Raw genomic sequence first — 19,344 nt, 5'->3', positions numbered from 1 at the left:
GCCGCTCACTCATGTTGCCTCAGTCCGAGTTCAGCTCTGCGTTTGCTCACTCATGCTCAGCTGTTCGTTTTGCTCACTCATGCTTACTCATTTCCACTCAGCTCTGGTTCCCTCACTCATACTCATTCACTCGCTTCTCAGTTCATCGTCTGCTCACTCATGCTCACTCATCCTCTGCTTGAGTTCCCTTCTCTGAAAAATCTCTCTGGGTGCCCACGATCACGCAGACGGAGTTGCCTCCGATCCTGGTTTGCTGTCTCACCTCGCAGATCTCTCAGTTTCGAAGAGCGTGACGAGCATGATATGAGGAGTGTAAGTGAAGTAAAAATTAAATCACGTATACGTTGTCATGTAAGGTGTACGACGCTTAATATATCTGGAATCGTAATCGTAAAGTACGGGGGGGGGGGGGGCACGATGTTGCTCAGTCTATGGTGTATGAGCGTTACTCAAGTTCGCTGACTCATGCTTAGCTCATTCGCCACGCTGATGGGCAGGGACGGATCCAGGATTTTTCTGTGAGGGAGGATCCAGCCTTGGCCAGCATTGTAGATACACGATCTAGGTCAATTAAACACTATGTGAAGACAGAAATTGAGGAGGGGGTCAGAACGTCCTGACCCCGCTCTAGATGTGCACCTTCTGGTGGGTCACTATCGGGTACCCCCTCATTCACTGCTCCACTTCCTCAGGGACACGAATTTTTCTGAAGAACCCGAACACGACTTCTCCGTGACCAGCGGGATGGTTGATTATCTCGAGAAGGGGGCTGTTTTTAAAGATCGTAAACTTTTATTCCTACGTAAAATCACTGAGAGACACAGGTTTATTAGCCACACTTTCTATGTTCATTGTTTGCACTAGATATACTATACACATTGCTTCTAGCACGGCGCTTCGACTTTTCCCTTAGCCTCGATTATACAGGAAGTAGTCTTCAGCAACATCTACATGCGATGTTAATCGACTGGAAACTGAATAAACCGAATCGCCTCCTATGCTCGTATACGATGTCGATGTCGCTGTTTCGTTAAGGCTATAACAAGATTCCCCCCTAGGGAGCGATTAGACGACGAGCGCAGTCGTATACGACTTTGCCGAGCGTATATACGCCTGCTTCGCATTTGGAGTCGCTTCAGTTAGCGACTTATTTCTGGCAGAACAACGCGAGGGAAGCCCTCCGCGAAATGTCCCCATTGAATTCCCACGAGGTCCCACTCGCAAACTCGGTCGAACTCAGGAGATGCTCCGGGAAATATTTACATACGCGTATGAAATGCTCGAGCTCGGCTTTGCGGCTTAAGTATATAGTAGCGTAACACCTTCATTAAGCAGGTGGTAAGAATCGTACAGAGCCTTCGAAAGTTGGGAGTCTTTGCGAGCTGCTTTGAGCGTTGTCGTGGGGCTTTATAAGATGGTTTAGGATATGGAGTTATTACAGTATTCCGTAGTTTCAGTGGATTAAGTCTATTCGATATATCTCGGTTGATGTGTCCCGGCCACGAAGTACGACTTTAGTACATGTCGTGTAAGAGTGGCCTAAACATTTCCCGTGGCCCGTACATTTAAAGCCCGAGGTACGGATTTCGTCCTCATAAGTAGAGGAAGGCTTAACTGCCAGCCGGCCAGTGGAAAGGAGAATGGGTGACGCAATGCAGCCAACTGTTTGGACCCGTCTTCTTGAACAGCCGCGGTTAGAACCGCATTTAGCCATGCGTGAACAGAAAAAAAAACATGTCGCTGCGCACTACCTTCTTGCTCTTATTTCATGCACAAGCGTTATTCTTCAAGATGAGTTTAATCGTCGTTAGAAAACATGTGACGGAAGTTTATCATGCATTAGTTCCGGTCCGGACGCAATGAAATGACATTAAGCATGAGCGGGGAGGCGTGACCTTGCAGACCTGGCTCGACCTCCTGGCATGACGTCATCAGGTCCGGGTGATGTAGCATCAGCGACGAGAGGGGATTCGTCTGCAAAGGATACGGCTCGGCGCTATTGGTCGGGGACGCTCCAGGTCACGAAGCGACGTCAACGCTACTTGGGCTCCCTGGAGGGGTTGAGGGGTTTCAAGGCGCCAAACACTTCGCCCGCGCGCTCGCTTCAGGTCGCTTAAGATCATCATTCTTGCGCTTGAGGTCATTTTACCTGTTGCACAATAACCTGAAGCGAAAGACGAAGAATTTATGGAGGGGGGCTCCACCGCCTTCCCATTAAACGTGAATCGTGAAAAAAACTTTGAAAATGCGCAGTACCGAGATAAAAGGCTTACTGATACAACGCAACGCATTTGCATAGTAGTTTCTCTTCCCTCCTCAAGACTGAGCTGTAGCAAAAAATATATTCTCAAAAGCACGAGTAAAGAAAAAAAAACCTTTACGAGCAGCAATAAAACTTTGCCTCGCAACGAGCCTTCCCCCTGCTTGAACAGACCGGAATAAATGCCTCATTCAAATATATGCTTTCCATCTTCTACACTCACTGCGGTTTTCGAAGGGGGCTAGAAAAACGAGACATACGGCGCGGGGGAGGGCGACGTGTGAACGGGGACGGTCGGTTAACGTACAACGCTATAGACGTCTAAATAATCGGGGACCTCTATATTCCGGTAGTAATTCTGGTCACGGACAACGATTATATGGCGCTGCCCCATCCTCGATAATAGACGCTTTTTGGTTCGGCTCATTGCTCCCGTCTTTACATATACATTGCCGAGTCATCCTACATAGAGCGGGAGGGGTGAGTCGAGAGTTGGAGATTTAGAAAGACAACTGGGGAAGTCAACATTCATTGCGAGTACTTTTTTTTTTTTTTAGCCGAGAGGTCAAAATATTTCCTCAGTATTGATTTGCACAGGGTGATTCCCCCGGTGTTAAAATAACTCGAGGATGGGATATTTCTCGCGGGTGAACTCTAAGGAGAATCATTAACGCTAATCCCTCGTCAAAGGTACCCTGACAAGGAGAGACATTCTCGAAGAGAACAGTCAAAGCTAGGGAGAATATAAAATTTCAAGTCCAAGATAATTGGTTGTCCAGGCAACGAGAAAGAGAGACAGGGTAAGAAAGACGAGAGTAGACGAGCTTTTTTTTTTTAAATTCCGCGTTAGCGCCTCGAAGCAACTGTCGCTATGAGCGGCGTAGTGACGTGGACAGATGGAGAGAGTACAGAAGGAAGGAGAGGGGAAAGGGGGGAGTAGACAAGCTCGCATGGCTGTGCGGTTAGCGTGCTGCCCATGTCACGTCGAGACTATATAGGAGGTGCCCGGGTTCGAATCTCGGTGCCGGCTGTGCTGTCTGGGGTTTTTTCCTGGCTTTTTCTCGGACGCTGTCGAACATATGTCGGCACAGTTCCCTTAGAAGTCGGCCCAGGACGCACATTCCCCCAGGAGCTTTAGTCGCGACGTTGCCCATCACATCTGTGAGATCGAGCTTTGAGTGAGGTATGTGTGCTTTTTCAGAAACACCACTATCACCACGGTAAACGAGTTTAAATGCTGAGTCGTTGCGAACTTTCAGCTGTGCGCTTCTTTTTCCTAGAACTCAAGGCTACCAGGATCTACATTATTATTATTATTATTATTATTATTATTATTATTTATTTATTTATTTCATCATGATTTATCACGGTACAAAGTCACAGACACTGTGTGCTCCCATAGCCGCATCTAGTAACGGGTCCATTAAAGATGAAAGAAGGAAGTCACTGAAAAGGTTAGCTAGCTGTGGGACTCGAACCCACATCTGTTCATCATGTCCATTAAAGATGTTCATCATTAGTATTGGCAACACAGGCATTTCACACTACAGTATATCAAGAGAATCCAAGAGAGGAATAAGTACATAACCATAAGGGGTGGAATCGGCATAATAAGAATTTGCCATATAATTATAGGATCCTCCGACAGAAGATCCCGTAAACATTTTGAAAGCGACTGGGCGTTTCTTATCTCTACCGGTAGCTGGTTCCGTATACGCACTCCTACAGATACAGAATAGCTCTGGTACATACCATAGGCATTTCTTGAAGCTGACAGGACAAACTTTTTATCTATTTGCAGTTTAGTTGATCTACGCAGTTGCTGCAGGTAAGAAAATTAATAGTTGGATTGTATCTAATTATGTTAGTCATTATTCGAGCCCATCGCTGAAGCACTAACTGCTCCAAAGTGAGTATCTGCAGTGCATTGGAAATCTCCTTGGATGGGGAACGTCGATTCGTACATGCAATAATTCTTACATCACGTTTCTGTGGCATTATTACATCCTATATATATGCGTGATACGTACTGCCCCATGTCTCCAAACAGTAGGTAAAGGTGACTCTCCTATAAAGGAGAAATACAGCAGTTTCGTTTACATGCGTTGGAAAAATATGTCTACATTTGATTAGTAAATGGCAACGACACACCACTTTTCTTCTAAGTGATTCTCTACGTGGCTTGCAACACAGTGTGTTATCAAGTATTACGCCAAGGTATCGAATCTTATTATGACGATTGTACGAACGATTGTATTATGGGAGTGTCACACAACGTCATGCGAATGTTACTTCTGTGTATCTGGCTCTTAAAGGAGCGAAATATTAAGAATGCAGTTTTCATTGTATTGAATGTCAACTGATTGCGCTCCAAACACCTTTCTATTTCATGGAAATCTCTTCGCATATTGGCCGAGATATCCTTAAGTGTTGGAGCCGATATGAACAAGCTCGTGTCATCCGCATAAACGTAAGGAGTAAATACCCTTAAGGCATATGGGGGATCATTTACATAGAAAGAAAATAGTACAGGTCCTAAAACGGAGCCTTGCGGCACACCAGTATTTATGTCCAAATATGTAGAAGATGTCCCATTGATAGTTACCAGTTGTTTGCGTCCTGGGGAGCTATTCTCGTCAAAGTAAGCTACCTGCTTACTTTACACGTCACGAGCTGTTGGGCTGAGCCACCGCGACAAGCTCCGCCTGAACGATCCGCCCATTTCTAGGGACATTTATCCCCAGCGCATACACAGCGTGTAGAGCATCACAGCTTAGACCTACAGTGGCGCTGTGTACCGGATTTAAATAGGTTGTATGGGAAAAAAAGGAGAAACAATAGCACATCGGTTTAAACGTGCAGGAATAATTATGACGTCCTGATATTGTAGTTGCTATGAAATATCTCTCATGAACGGAGCTCTGGCAGTTTTGACGTGACATGTTTGACGGCGGGCTGCCGCCGCCGCTGTCTTTTTTACAGTCAAAAAGTGGCGCCACACCCAATACCGTGCTTCTATGAAGAACATTGCTCGTTGAAGTTGTCTCCTCGCTGTCCCTAGATTTTCCCCAGCTCACGGGATCATGTTAAGAGGTACGTCATTTTGACGTAGGCACTGACGTAGTATCTTACTTTTTGCGCTGAAAAGTAAGCACCGAAAAGAGGGTGATTACTTTGAACGGGGACGGCGGTAACGATGAGAATGGCGTACATGCCTCGGACTATGACCTTTATTTGACTCCAAATACGTTTCCACGACGGCGGAAATGGCGCATAGTGCATAAATATTTGCATTTCGTTGGAAGAATAATGATCGGACGATCCATGCTCATTGCCGTGGTTCGTGCTTCACCACAATGCACCGCTCTCCGATACAGAGTCGTTCCTCATATCGACGATTGAAGCGATGACGTCTATCATTAAACTAGTAAAAGTCTGTCCCTTGCACAGACAGAATTGATGTAGTGGTCGTTTCGTGCTACTTTCTCACACGACTCATTACATGAGGGGGGGGGGGGGGGCGTTGTCGGGGTTGTGGACAATGAAAGATACGAATGCAAGGCGAAGACAACGTAATCGGTGTCAGTTAATAATTAATAAATGGCGCCGCAGAGGCGTTGCGCGTAAACAAGAAATGACATAAGAAACTGTAGGGGGATAGTAATCTTTTCGCGCCACTCCGCAGGTTCAAAATCTTGGGCACGCACGAGCGACACCCCACTGTTTACTTGTTCGCTATCTCGCTCACAACGCGATCGCTACACAAGATTGTTTTCCTATTTTTACACCGTGGAAGTTTTTTAGATATTACTATCAAGCAAGTGAACTTGTCATGACCACTTTTCTCCGCATTCCTCGAACCTTCTCTTTCAAGTTGTAGTCTTCCGTTTCCGGTGAGACAATCTAATGGCGGGAAGGGCGGTATCATGATGATCGTATCGTGAAAACACACACACAGCAGCAAGGCTGGACGATCAAATGCTCCACTATTGGCTACCGGCGCGTGAAAACCATTCCCAATGACATTCCCATTGTTCACGCCTTCTTTATTCGGCGACCAATAACCTCCTTGCAAAGAAAGTAAGCAGGTAGCTGACTTTGACGAGAATAGCTCCCCTGTAAGATAACTTCGAAAGAAGTTATTTATGTCTCCTAAACCCATAGAGATTTACTTTATCCAATAATATGGCGTGATTAACAGTGTCAAAGGCAATTTTTAGATCCAGAGAAAGGCCCACAACGAGTTTGCTGTCTGTTGTCTGTTTTCTTACTGCGAAAGTAGCAGCCGCAGTCGACCTATACATGCTCTGAAGCCATGTTGATTATTGTCAATGACGCCATATTTTTCAAGCAAGGACGTCACCCTCCTACATATTATATTTTCAAATACTGTGTTTATTGTGTTGAGAACGCAAATGGATCGGTAGTTTTCAAGTGCATCTTGATCCCAAATGGTAAAGATTGGAGAAAGCCGTGTGTTGTGTCGTCTTTTTGTTTGTTTCCCTGCACGGGGGTGTTTACCGCTTTTAAAGTGTCTCGATCACCACCTTTAAATATGGGAACGACCTTGGCTATTTTCAAGGCTTCAGCAGGACTAACTACGACGGTTACTGAGTGGTTATAAAGATGACATAACTGGTGGGCGAGAATGTCCACCATTTGCTTACTTATAGAGATACTGATATTATTAACGCCCATAGCTGTATTGGACTTCATGCTGCGGATTGTGCCGTTACCTCCTGGATGTCAGCGGCTTCAAAAAGAAACTGTGACTAAAAGTTTGTTCCACATTTTCTAAACATTCGCGATCAACATTGCCGATAGAGGCATGTGCAACTCTTTCCCCTATAGAGACGAAATAATGATTGAAATTCTCACACAACTCGTCATGTGTCACTCCAACTCGGTCTGTGTCTGTAAGGGTCTGCGATTGGGGTGTCGCAAATACAGAGTTGATAATTTTCCATAGTTGCTTACTGTCCCGTGCGAGCGACATACAAGGTTACAGTAATACTTTGACTTCGCTCGGCGTAGCTCCTTAGTTGCTAAGTCCCTGTAGGACCGGTATCAATTTAAGTACTATGCATTATCTTTCTGTTGTTTAGATTTGTGGTACCATTTTTGTTTCATCTTTAGGATGTGCAAAACTCAGGATGACATTCACGGACAAATGGTGCGTCATAAGCCCTACAAACATTCATCTTTGAATCAAATTTTGCACTTCTCATACTGTCCACGAATGCATCTAATTCAACATTAACGTCACTGTTATACTTCCCTGACCATTCCGTACAGAGAAGTTGTCGTAATCGTCAATAATTAATCTGGCACTTCGATAGCCTGGATAACGTTATGACGCAGAGCCATATTTTGGATAACAGTAAACACAGGATAATGATCAGTGATATCATAGTTCAGGAGAGATAAGGAGTGTATTCGCTATTTTTGGCATCAGCGTGGCCCAAGTGTCACGTGATTGATGTAGAACCCGCCCCATATCTCCCTGCATTCACTCGCGGTGCCCTGAACAAGCGGAAACTGTTGACTTCGATAGTATCGTAATGTCCACGTCCGCATTGGCGTATTTCAATGTACATCAGATCTGTAGCTTAAATATCTCTATCCTATCTTAATCTGCTAATCTGTCTACATTAGATAGTGTCTACACGAAGACTTCGTGTTTGTGTCTGTCCCTTTGTGTTCCCTATTCTCGGGGTTTTACGTCATGCATCATCTTCACCAGCTCGCTTGCTTCCTAGCCATTTTTTCATTATCAATCAGTAGTTTGGTTGGATCACAAACAACTGCCTAGTTGAGATTCTACACTTGCCTTGGTGCACTGGCTGCGGTAAGCCGTCCCTGAACAAGAGCGTGCGGTTACCATTTTTGTGACCAAGATCTTGCCATCAACCACCGTGCAAGGACTGGGGACGATTCGCATAAGGTGTTACACTTATCGCCCAAGATGCAAATAAGAGCAGATAAATCCTGCATACCTTCCAGGTGTGAACATGCTATTTACCATTTACACTAATTGAGAAGCCATATGATGAACACATCTAATATCGTCAACTGTATTCCTCACATTGCCAGCGAAAAATTCAACAAAAAAAAGTCTATGTATGTCTCTATTTAAAGGTGAAAGAAGGAAGTCACTGAAAAGGTTAGTAGGACTCGAACCCACATCTGTTCATCATGTCCATTAAAGATATTCATCATTAGTATTGGCAACACAGGCATTTCACACTACAGAATATCAAGAGAATCCAAGAGAGGAATAAGTACATAACCGTAAGGGGTGGAATCGGCGTAATAAGAATTTACCATATAATTATAGGACCCTCCGACAGAAGATCCCGTAAAGATTTTGAAAACGACTGGGCGTTTCTTATCTCTAGCGGTAGCTGGTTGTGCAAGGACTGGGGACGATTCGCATAAGGTGTTACACTTATCGCCCAAGATGCAGATAAGAGCATATAAATCCTGCATACCTTCCAGGTGTGAACATGTTATTTACCATTTACACTAATTGAGAAGCCATATGATGAACACATCTAATGTCGTCAACTGTATTCCTTACATTTCCAGCGAAATATTCATCAAAAAAAGCCTATGTATGTATCTATTTGTGTCTATTTTTAATGCACTACGAGTTAGAATGGACGGGAGGGTGAGCAAATCCTGGGGTGTTCCCGAGACTGCATCCTGTTAGAAGGTGCACAGCACTCGTGACTTTCTCAGAAGGCGTCTCGAAGCTGACAAGCTGAGAATGGTGGGATGTAGCACGTAGAACCTGTAATTGTTCCCCAATTTAGTCTTATTTATCTTAGAGCACAGAAGACGATCATCTTAACCTCTTTTATTCTTGTTTACCCTCGTTGCAGATGATGTGGACTCCTATAAAAACTATACCTGCTTTGCTGGAGACTAAATTTCAGAACCAGGGGACTAGAGTGGACAGTAATCGTAACATGTAATTACTCCCAATTTACTTCTTCCTTTTCTTTTTTTTCTGGGAGTGTAGAAGAGGGTCCTCTTAACTTCTCTGATCCTTGCTTATCATCGTTGTAGACGATGTGGGCTTTTACAAGGGTACAGCGTGGACGCCCAGCAATCGAGGCGTGCGCTGGTCACCGTGTCGGGCCATTGATCCGCAGCGAAAACGAAAAAAAAAAGAGAAAGAGTGCATCGAGCTGTCTAGAAAGACGCTGACGGAATAAACAATGAGTTCCACTACAAAAACAGACGACGAAGAAGGGATTCGCTCTGTCGAGCATGGAACGCGTCCGTTGAGTGGATCTTCCAGTCGCACTCAGCCATGTTACTCGAGCAATTTCGTCGACGATGTTTCGCGACCACCCACTTGGTCGCGGACAACACCGAGAATAAAATTTCGGAACTGTTCAGAATGGAAGAAAGACCGGTGGACACTCTACTGTTCAGGGGTGGAACTCCGACAGCTAAGTTTACGTCGACGCACTTTTTTTTTCTTTTTTTTTTTTTTTTCAGTACGCGGTAAACTGAGTGATGCTCTCGTCTGAGGACGATTTGAAATTTGTAACGTGTCACGCGCTTTCATAGTATATCGATGCCTATATATATATATATATATATATATATATATATATATGGATATGGCATTCGGAAGCCAGGGGTCGCTCAGCGAGCGATATAGGCTACACCTGGGAGGGTGACTGAGCACTCCTCAATGCCACAGTGCAAGCCAGTGATATATATATATATATATATATATGAGCAGGAAAAATCAGAAGACGACAAAGAGCTTACAGCAAAACACAGTTCATTAATAGATATAGGGATAGTAAACTCCCCTTCGTGTTTTCCTGTAAGTTATTTGTCGTTTTCTGATTTTTCCTGCTTATTTCATTCTCGTGGTCAACCGCCCCCCTAACCTTCTAATATATATATATATATATGTATATATATATATATAAGTGAAAAAAAAAAGCATAGGCTCTTTGGCTGCACGTTTAACATATGTTTATAAGTCCCAAACGTCGCCACACCTGCATTGGACAGCTGTTTCGGCCTTATTGGGCCTTCATCAGCAATGCGTAGGTGGGCGACGTTTGAGCGAGTGGCGTCGGGAGGTCACGCAGCTCGCTCAAACGTCGCCCACCTACGCATTGCTGATGAAGGCCCAATAAGGCCGAAACAGCTGTCCAATGCTGGTGTGGCGACGTTTGGGACTTATAAACATATATATATATATATATGTGTGTGTGTGTGTGTGTGTGTATACATGTATATAACTATATATGCATATATATATAATATATATACCTATTTATATATATGCATATAATTACCTATTTCACTGCTCGTAGTAGTGGAGAAAAAGCTTACACGGGCTGCATGCTGCGCTGGTCGCTTCAGTGCAACATGCATCGTGTGTTGGTCGTTCGGTTAGATTCTGCACTGAACCCACACACCAGCAGCCAATACCGCACGAAAACGACCGCAACGAAATTCGTCATTTGTATTGTACGGTAATTTAGTCACGCTATACCTTTAAAGGGATAGTTCGCCTCTCCAAGCATCGATCCGTTGATCTCTCCTGCAGACGGTAGTATTTCAAACTTCATCGGGTCCGTGCATTAGTTTCCGGCAGCTCGAGCGGTACGACTTATTGCAGGCATCTGAAAGCAACGAGATCCATGCAATCCTTCCCGCGGAAACGGACGTGCCTGCCATGTCACAAAATGTCACGTGAGCCGACCGCAGCCTGCTCCCTTCCCCGGCCGCGCCGCCGGTTCCCACCGGAAGATGCCGAAAACTCGGAGAATACATTGATTTCGAGCCAAAGGGATTGATGGGGAGCTGTTCATTGTCTATTGCACACGTCCAGTGTGTTTTGAGGATTTCCTGCGCATATTAAGAAGAACCGGATTTGGTCGAAAATCATTCCTAGTGCGCGTGCTACATCGGCTTGACCCGTTGTCACGTGGCATCTTTTTTCTCACGTGGTATCGTTTTTTGTACGTATGTGTGTTTTGCAACCTCCCCTTGTACTCTTGGCAGTCATCAATGATATTCCAAACCAATGGCCATCGAATATGCGTGTAGCGCCATCATGGGGCATAGCGTGTCAACCTGTATTCAGTTCAATTTTATTTTCCTTAGCGCTGGAAGGAAAAGCAAAAAGCCAGTAAGGCTTATACAAAGGCTGTTCCCCCATCTACATTGTGCAGCCGTTATAGGAATAACAATGTTATTGGTATTCCCAGTACTCAATATAGGTGTAACAGATTAATTAAGCACTGAACAAAGAAGTGTAACCAAATCCAACAATTCAATGAAATACTAAGTAATAGTTTTTGGCTCTTTCAATATAACCATAATGTGCAAAATAAGCAAGGTATACAAATTTAACACAACAATAAACACAACAGAGTTCCTTTTGTGGTTATGCGCGATGGGTGAATGTTTCGGTCACCATATCGGTTGAATAGTGATGGCGAAGTATATTTTAATGGTTGCCTACCGTAATTTGTTCGGCGAAACGGTACATCCCATTATTCTTTCAGAAGCGGACAATGACTTGCTTTTTTAGTTTACATAACTGTAAAAAAAAGAGAGAAAAATCGTTATATCGTGTGCTGGTTGAAAAAGTGAAGTTAAAGAAAAAAAAGGTGACTACTACCTTGTGACAGGGAAAAATGTATACCTTCTCGGAAACACCTCCGTTGGATGTGGCACACTACAACAAGGCACTCTACAACTTTCCAATTGACGCCTTGGCCCTGAAAGCAATATTTTCAGGGGGGGGGGGGCTAATTAATTTTTATCTAATTAATTAATTAGGCACAATGACAAAATTCTTGAGACTAGGTTACATGACTGTTAACCGCATTTTGTTGGTTTCATTCGCCTAGAATGCTCTGTCTCGCTTTTTTTTTAAATCCTAGCATATATGTTAGTTTGTACGTATATAAAAGTTTCACATTCAGGCCAAGCTTGGTGTCTTGGTATCCACACTTACCGCACCATACTAAATTACGTAATTCTGTCAAATGCGCAAAGAACAAATACATTTTGGAACCATTTTCGAGTGCCTATAAGCACTCTATAGTTAGTTATACAGCTTATGTGTTCCTTCGTGACAGTGAGTGAGGATGCAGCTCCGTATATGGTTACACTTTCCTTACCAAGAAAACAGGAAAGAATCCATAGCAGAAGTCTGGCACCTGTACGAGACACGAATCCTAACCAGAACCTAAATAGTACTTAAACACACAGATAGAAAGGAAATTAAAAAAATAAGCCAGCGCGGTCGCCTCGTCTGTATTGCTCTCTTTCATCACAGCGCGGAAAGTTATCAGAAATAGCAAATACCACGAAACAGCTTGGCTCTTCAGGTCGCCTTTTTTTTTTCTCTCTCTCTCTCTCTCTCTCGCCCTTTCTTGCTTTTTAGGTTGCTGTGTCTTTCCGGAAATTGAGCTTCTCGCTAGTCCCAGCCTGAGGTGCAATTCTGCTGACTCCCAAGAATAACAAGAAGAAACGAAAAAACGGACAGGACAGGAACTTTCTGGTAGCTTTCTCCATTTCCTTTTTGGCCGTTCTCGTGGTTGAAGCCAGAAACAGAAATGTTGTCGTCGTCTTAAAAAAAGTTTGGTGTCGTTCGGCGATTCTGTCCTTTCAGGCGGTGCGACAGAGCCGTTACAGCAGTGAGATGGTAACAGGAAAAGATAAATCATCGGGGACAAATTTCTACTCCGTCATACACAGGACATCTTCTGTCCGTGACAGTTTTAGATGAACACAGGAAAGCTTCTTGTTCGACCGGGTACAACAATCACTCATTGGTGCTAAGTCCGATGTACTGTTTTCTCATGTACGTTCTACTGGCAACAGGCAATTAAAAATATGACAGACACAAGACAAACCTCACAACTGTCCCTTGCATACTTCAATTGAATGATGCAAGTTGATTGCCCCAGTCAGAAATGCTGCCGATTACATTACGTTAGCTACCCCTTTTCTCCGTTTCATTCCCCTTTCCTTTTCTTTTCTCCTTTTCCTTTTCTTTTCTTCCCCCTTTTTTTTTTTTGGAATAGCAAGCTGACCTCCGTCTGGCTGACCTATTCTTTCTTTTTTTATAATAAATATACCCCCCCCCCCCATCTGACAATATGTCGTAATTGCTGGATAGCTGGTGGATGAACTCCATAATGTAAAAGCCCTAACGTCAAAAGTCTTTCATCATAAAAGCCCGAGTCTGGGCACGCAGAGGGACGACACACAACACGGATGAACAGCCACAGAGGCAACACTTAACACCGCGTGAGAAAGATGCCGCACGTGGCGTGCGGTCGTCGCTGTGGATTAGAGTCACTAAATAGGGTACAGAGTATCGCATTCCTTTTCCGCGACAGAGCCGCTGTTCGGTGTCCGCGATTGGGCCCGAATGTGTCACGTGGTTTCTCCTTCCAAGAACACGCCGTCCATGTTGAGTCCCCTCCATCCAAAACCCGGTTTCCTGGGGTGCGAGCTGGCTCGACTGCGCGCTGTGTCTCCGGCGGAGAAGGTGGAGATGGGCGTCCCGTTGCTAGGCGACGCAGCCGCGCCGGACCCAACATGGCGGGCTCACTCGCCGGCGTGGCTCAGTGTCGGTACTCTGCTCCCTAGTTAGTGACTCTAGTGTGAATGTGGGTGTGACTGGCAACAATGTAAGAGATGATGTGTTGTGGGTGAGTGCGTGTCCCTGTGGGTTTCCTTGCGTGGCTTGGTATTTTGAAGGGCGTGGGTTCGAATCCCACTTCTGGTGCCTTTTCTTCGACTGCCACGATTCCATGGGGGTATTTTCTGTCTTTGGTTTCCCCATGGTATTCCTTTCCAGGTAGATGTCCACACAGCTCCCAATGAGATCGATCCAGGAGGCACATACTAACCCCCCTGTTTCAATACCAATCTTTCCTTTTGCTGTCCTGTCTCCTGTCCACGCATGTACGCCCCACATGGCCACAGTTGTTTCGCGGCCATTCAATGAGTTGTGACACTTCGATATATAGGGTTCATGTTCCACGAGTTCTACATTCTACGTGTCGTACTTATTGGCGAGACGTGAGAGCCTTTGAACACTAGTACGCGCCGTGCTCTGACGTAAGAGGAACAACAGCTACGGCCATTCCGATTGGTAGCCGTCAGCACGTGACTTCTCTCGCGCTGCCTCGCCGGAGGGGACATCTGTAGTGCTGTCAGAACCGGATCAGTTTCGGTATTCACGGTGACAATTTTCTACGCGCCTGTTAGCTTTTTCTTTTTAATTCCGTAGCGCCGCGAAGCAACTGTGGCTATAAGCGGAGTACAGACGTGGACAGATGGAGTGAGGACAGCAGGAAGGAGTAAGGGAGAGGAACTAAGGAGAGGAGGAAGGGGGACAGGGGGGTTAGTATGCACCTGGGCCGACTTCAGGGGGAACTGTGCCAACATTCGTCTGGAAAGCCTTGTGAAAACCCAGGGAAAACCTCAGACAGCACAGCCGGTGACAAGATTCCAACCCGTGTCACCTCCCAGTCTCGGCGTGGAAAGCGATCATCCTAACCACTACGCCCGTTAGCACTTCTGCTGAAAACATTTCATGCAACCTAATCTAATAACCTAAAGTTTCACTTTGACGTACGTAAGTAACCTTCATCCACTTTTATTTCGCATAACCCGCGACGAATATGGCATCCCCTTTAACTATAGGTGCCCCTTCATGCCCTATTGTGGTATATATCGTGCAAGTCGTTGTAGTGTATACCAAACTATCATACTTTATCTCTGTATTGAAGGGTCTGATCCCTCCAAGATGTCCCGAGAAAACTCCCTGCGGCAGAGAATCGTTTGTGTAAATTATGTACCCTACGGGGCGGCAATTGATGTTCTGAGGCTGGAACACATAGAAAGGACAAATACATACAAAGCCTCAAGTGCCTAAGAAATTAATGATGAAAGAAGGAAGTCACTGAAAAGCTAACCTACAGCTCGTTAACCTTTTCAGTGACTTCCTTCTTTCATCATTATGTACCCTAGTCACTTAACTAATAACTTATTACATAGTTTCTTCGAGTGATTATTATATACTCTCTCTCCTCCACATGCACCCCTTACTTCCATTCTTCAGCTGCATCCGCATCGCAACTGCAAACTGCCCTCCACTGTGCATGGATAGTCGTTCCAACGTCCGTATTGTAAATCCACAAAGTCTGCCCGGAACAGACACAGGGTATGTACCTTGTGTTTCCAGCAACTTGCTCGTTCACCGTATACCAGGGACGCATCGAATGGGAGCATCGGCGTGGAAGAGTTCTTCATGTTCTCCCCCCGCGATCGTCGGATAACGTTCGCTTGGATGAGCAGCAACTCACGCAACAAACCACATCCGCGTTCAGGTGCGATGTTACAGTCATGCGAAGCAAGACTTTTGTTGGGGGCATCTGGAGTACTGTATAGAAATTGAGCTCTGTGCAAATCATGCTATTGGGACAGAGTTGCCGCGTGAGGACGTTCTGCGTATACCGTTAGAAAAGCATAATAATAGGGGATGAGCGTACGTACCCAAATCCACAGAGAAGAAAGAAATGGAGCGTCTCCGCACTCCGGGTGAGCCCGTGTACAGGGAAAAGAGACAGCTTTTCATTTCATCCGGTATAGGCATGCACAGCACGACAAAGGTTCAGATTGTTCGAGAGACCCACACTCTTCGTACAGAGAGTTACTTCTACTCTGATCTACCCGAATTACCTTATTGCCTTCTCTATTTAGAGAGCAGTTGAGCACAGGTTTGTCAGTGGGCTAAGGCGTCCGCTCGTTGGCGGTAACCAAGGTCGTGCCGAAGACTGGCAGGTGGTGGGTTCGAATCCTACCGCCGGCTGTGCTGTCCGAGGTTTTCCCTGGGTTTTCCGAAGACTTTCCAGACGAATGTCGGCACAATTCCCCCTGAAGTCGGCCCAGGACGCATACTAATCTCCAGTGATGGCCATTAACTACCTTGTGATTGAGTAGTATAACTAATAGTTCAACTACTTTTCAGGGGAGTAGTTAAAACTACCTTTTTAACTACTGCAATGTAGTTTAACTACATCTACGAGGGTGGTTCCATAAGCTTCCGGCCCGAGGTAGAAAATGCGATAAGGACGCTTGGCGCCATCTGTTGGAGGGCCGGAGCACCACCCTCAACCCTCTCCATGCTTTTGTCGGTTGGAGAGCGCCATTTCAAACAGCCAGTGTGCACTCTTCAGTTAAAATGTAAAAAATCGAGTACCGCCCTGTGATAAAATTCTTGACAAAAGAGGGACTTTAGCCTAAGGAAATTAAAGCGCGACTGGACAACGTGTACAGTGAAGCCTCTCCGCCGTACACAACGGTAAAAGACTGGGCTAAGCAGTTTCGACTGGGGCGAGAGTCCATTGAAGATGATCCACGCGATGGTCGTCCAGTGGAAGTGGTGACACAAGAAAATTTGTCTCTTGTCGAGGAGGAAGTGCCGAGCGACAGGCGTCTGAAGGTGAAGGAAATCTCAGAAAGGCTGGGGCTTTCCAAAACAACCGTTTTTCGCATCATCAGCGAGGGCCTTCACATGAAAAAGGTCAGTGCGAGATGGGTGCCATGACTTCTCTCGTCAGTTCAAAAGCAATAGCGCGTCGTCTGTGCCAGAGTTTTTGCAGCTCTGTCAAGAGAACGAAGAAAAAACATTAAAGTCAATTGTCACAGGGGATGAGACTATGGTGCTCTACTATGATCCCCTTTCGAAAAAGGAGTCGATGGAATGGCGCAGATCAGGAGAAGCACCCCCAAGAAAAGCCAAGGTCACACAATCCACAAAGAAGATCATGGCAACAATATTTTGGGATTGTCACGGGATCCTCCTCATCATATTCAAAGAGAAGAACACCACAGTGAATGCGACTTATTATGCTTCACTCCTGCACCGACTGCGAGACGCCATCAAGGAAAAGAGGCGCGGTAGGTTGAGTCGAGGTGTCCGGTTGCTCCAGGACAATGCCCCTGTCCACACGGCTTCTGTTGCCAAGGCTGCACTGAAGGAGTGCGGCTTCGACGAAATCCACCACCCACACTACAGTCCAGACTTGGCGCCGAGTGACTACTTCCTGTTCTCAAACTTGAAGAGGGATCTCAGAGGACAGAGATTTCAAAACGATAGTGAGGTGCAAGAGGCAGTTTTCCAGCATTTTGCGGACAAAACTTCGGACTATTTTTTCAAGGGTATAAGAATGCTGGTTGAAAGGTGTCAAAAGTGCATCGAAGTTAAGGGTGACTATGTCGAAAAGTGATACACTTGTTTCGTCTCTATGCCTATTAAAAGTTGGTCGGGCCGGAAACTTATGGAACCACCCTCGTATAACTACGTAACGTTTTCCGCCTACACCAATCCCTTGTAGTGTTCTTGGACACCTAAGCAATCACAATCAATATAATCACAAGCAATAATAAACTTTGGCTCAAGCCATTGCTACGATCGTCAAATACAAAGCTTGCGGCGGGATCCTTTCTGTGCCTACGCGATAAACTAAGTTGCAGAATTATTTCACAGCAAATAATGCTTCAGTAGACAAGCATTAAAAGTGAAGATTTAGTACACATGCATGACACAATTGCTCTGCAGCTCCGTTCTCATCAAACAAGTACTTCAAGGTAAAGTCGGAAGCACAATCGTGCCGTAAAGCTTGCGGCAAAGTCGGAAGTAGTTGGCACCTTTAGTAACCTAACTACTGTAGTTAACTACTTAAAATAGTAGTTTAACTAGTAGTTGCCACTACATTTCTGCAAGAAGCTAACTGCAATCAGGTAGTTTAACTAGTAGTTTAACTACATGTAGTTAACTACTGCTCATCACTGCTAATCCCCCTGTCCCCCACACCTTCCTGCGGCGCTTACTCGCGGCGCTAACACCCAATTAAAAAAAAAAGAAAAAAGAAACAGGTTTGTCTTATCTGTGGTGCAATATTGATACACATCAACATGTACGCAAGGAGCTGTGACCATTCGCATCGAGTTATGTCGGATAAATACAAAAGAGCGCTGTTTGCGACGATATGAACGCATCAAGAAGGCGTCTCCGCCAGCGAGGAAGCGCAGGAGAGGTCTCATGCCAGCCAGCGAGGACCAATAGGAATGGCCGTAACATCTCGCTTCTCTGACGTCACAGCATGGCGCGAGAGCAGTGCCCTCAAGCGGTCGTATCTCGCAAAACGGGACACGTAGGAAAGAGGCTCTTTTTCGCTTTTTTTCTGAAAAACGCGTCCCGGAGTAGCCAGTCCCGAGTGACTTGGGAAGTTGGGACTAACATTTCCATTGTTTTCTTTTTATACATCAAATCAAATCATTCGTTCAGCACTCCAGCGTGCAGTACAGCGCGAGCACAATATATGGAATCACACTCGTATCAAAACGTCACAACCCCCATTAGCTCCTTTTTGAGTGAATAAATGTTTACCCCCTCCCCCTCCTTTTAGCTCGACATGGACAATATCCCGCTTTACCGCCGTCACTATACGCTGTGCTGCCCCGCGACTTTGTGCGGATACGTTCCTGATACAGTTATACTACACTCTTAAAAATAAGGTCGGTGCGCTTACTAACTAAAAACTAAGCACTTACACTAAGATCTTAGTAACCGTAGGTAGTAAAAGTGGCAGTAGTAACGTTTACTAATTGAAGAGGCTAGTAAAGAGCACTACCTGCAGCAGTAGGTCTTAGCTGATAGCACTGCCTTTGGCTAGTAAAAGCGCAACCTTCACTTAGTGAAAATTACAAAATGTACACTGGGAAAAAAGAAAGAAAAAAGCATACATGGCTTGCGTATAATTTCGGGAAAAGGGAATGCTAAAGTTTTTTCAGCGCCAGTATATTTCCCAACTTGTATATAGAAGTAGTAACAAACATACGAAGATCTGTCACCTCTAGCTGTGGTTGTGTGTGTGTGTGTGAGAGGGGGGGGGTGTACTCGGGGATACTGCGCCTACACAAACTCATATTCGCAAAGCATGGGTGTGAACGAAAAAGGAAGCTCTTCCTAGCAGATTGCTATTTGCTGGACAACAGATACTGATATAATG

The sequence above is a fragment of the Ornithodoros turicata genome, chromosome 3 (genome assembly GCF_037126465.1).
Source record: "Ornithodoros turicata isolate Travis chromosome 3, ASM3712646v1, whole genome shotgun sequence".
Classification (NCBI taxonomy): domain Eukaryota; kingdom Metazoa; phylum Arthropoda; class Arachnida; order Ixodida; family Argasidae; genus Ornithodoros; species Ornithodoros turicata.
The sequence above is the reverse complement of the archived record's forward strand: the minus strand, read 5'-3'. Positions refer to the sequence as shown.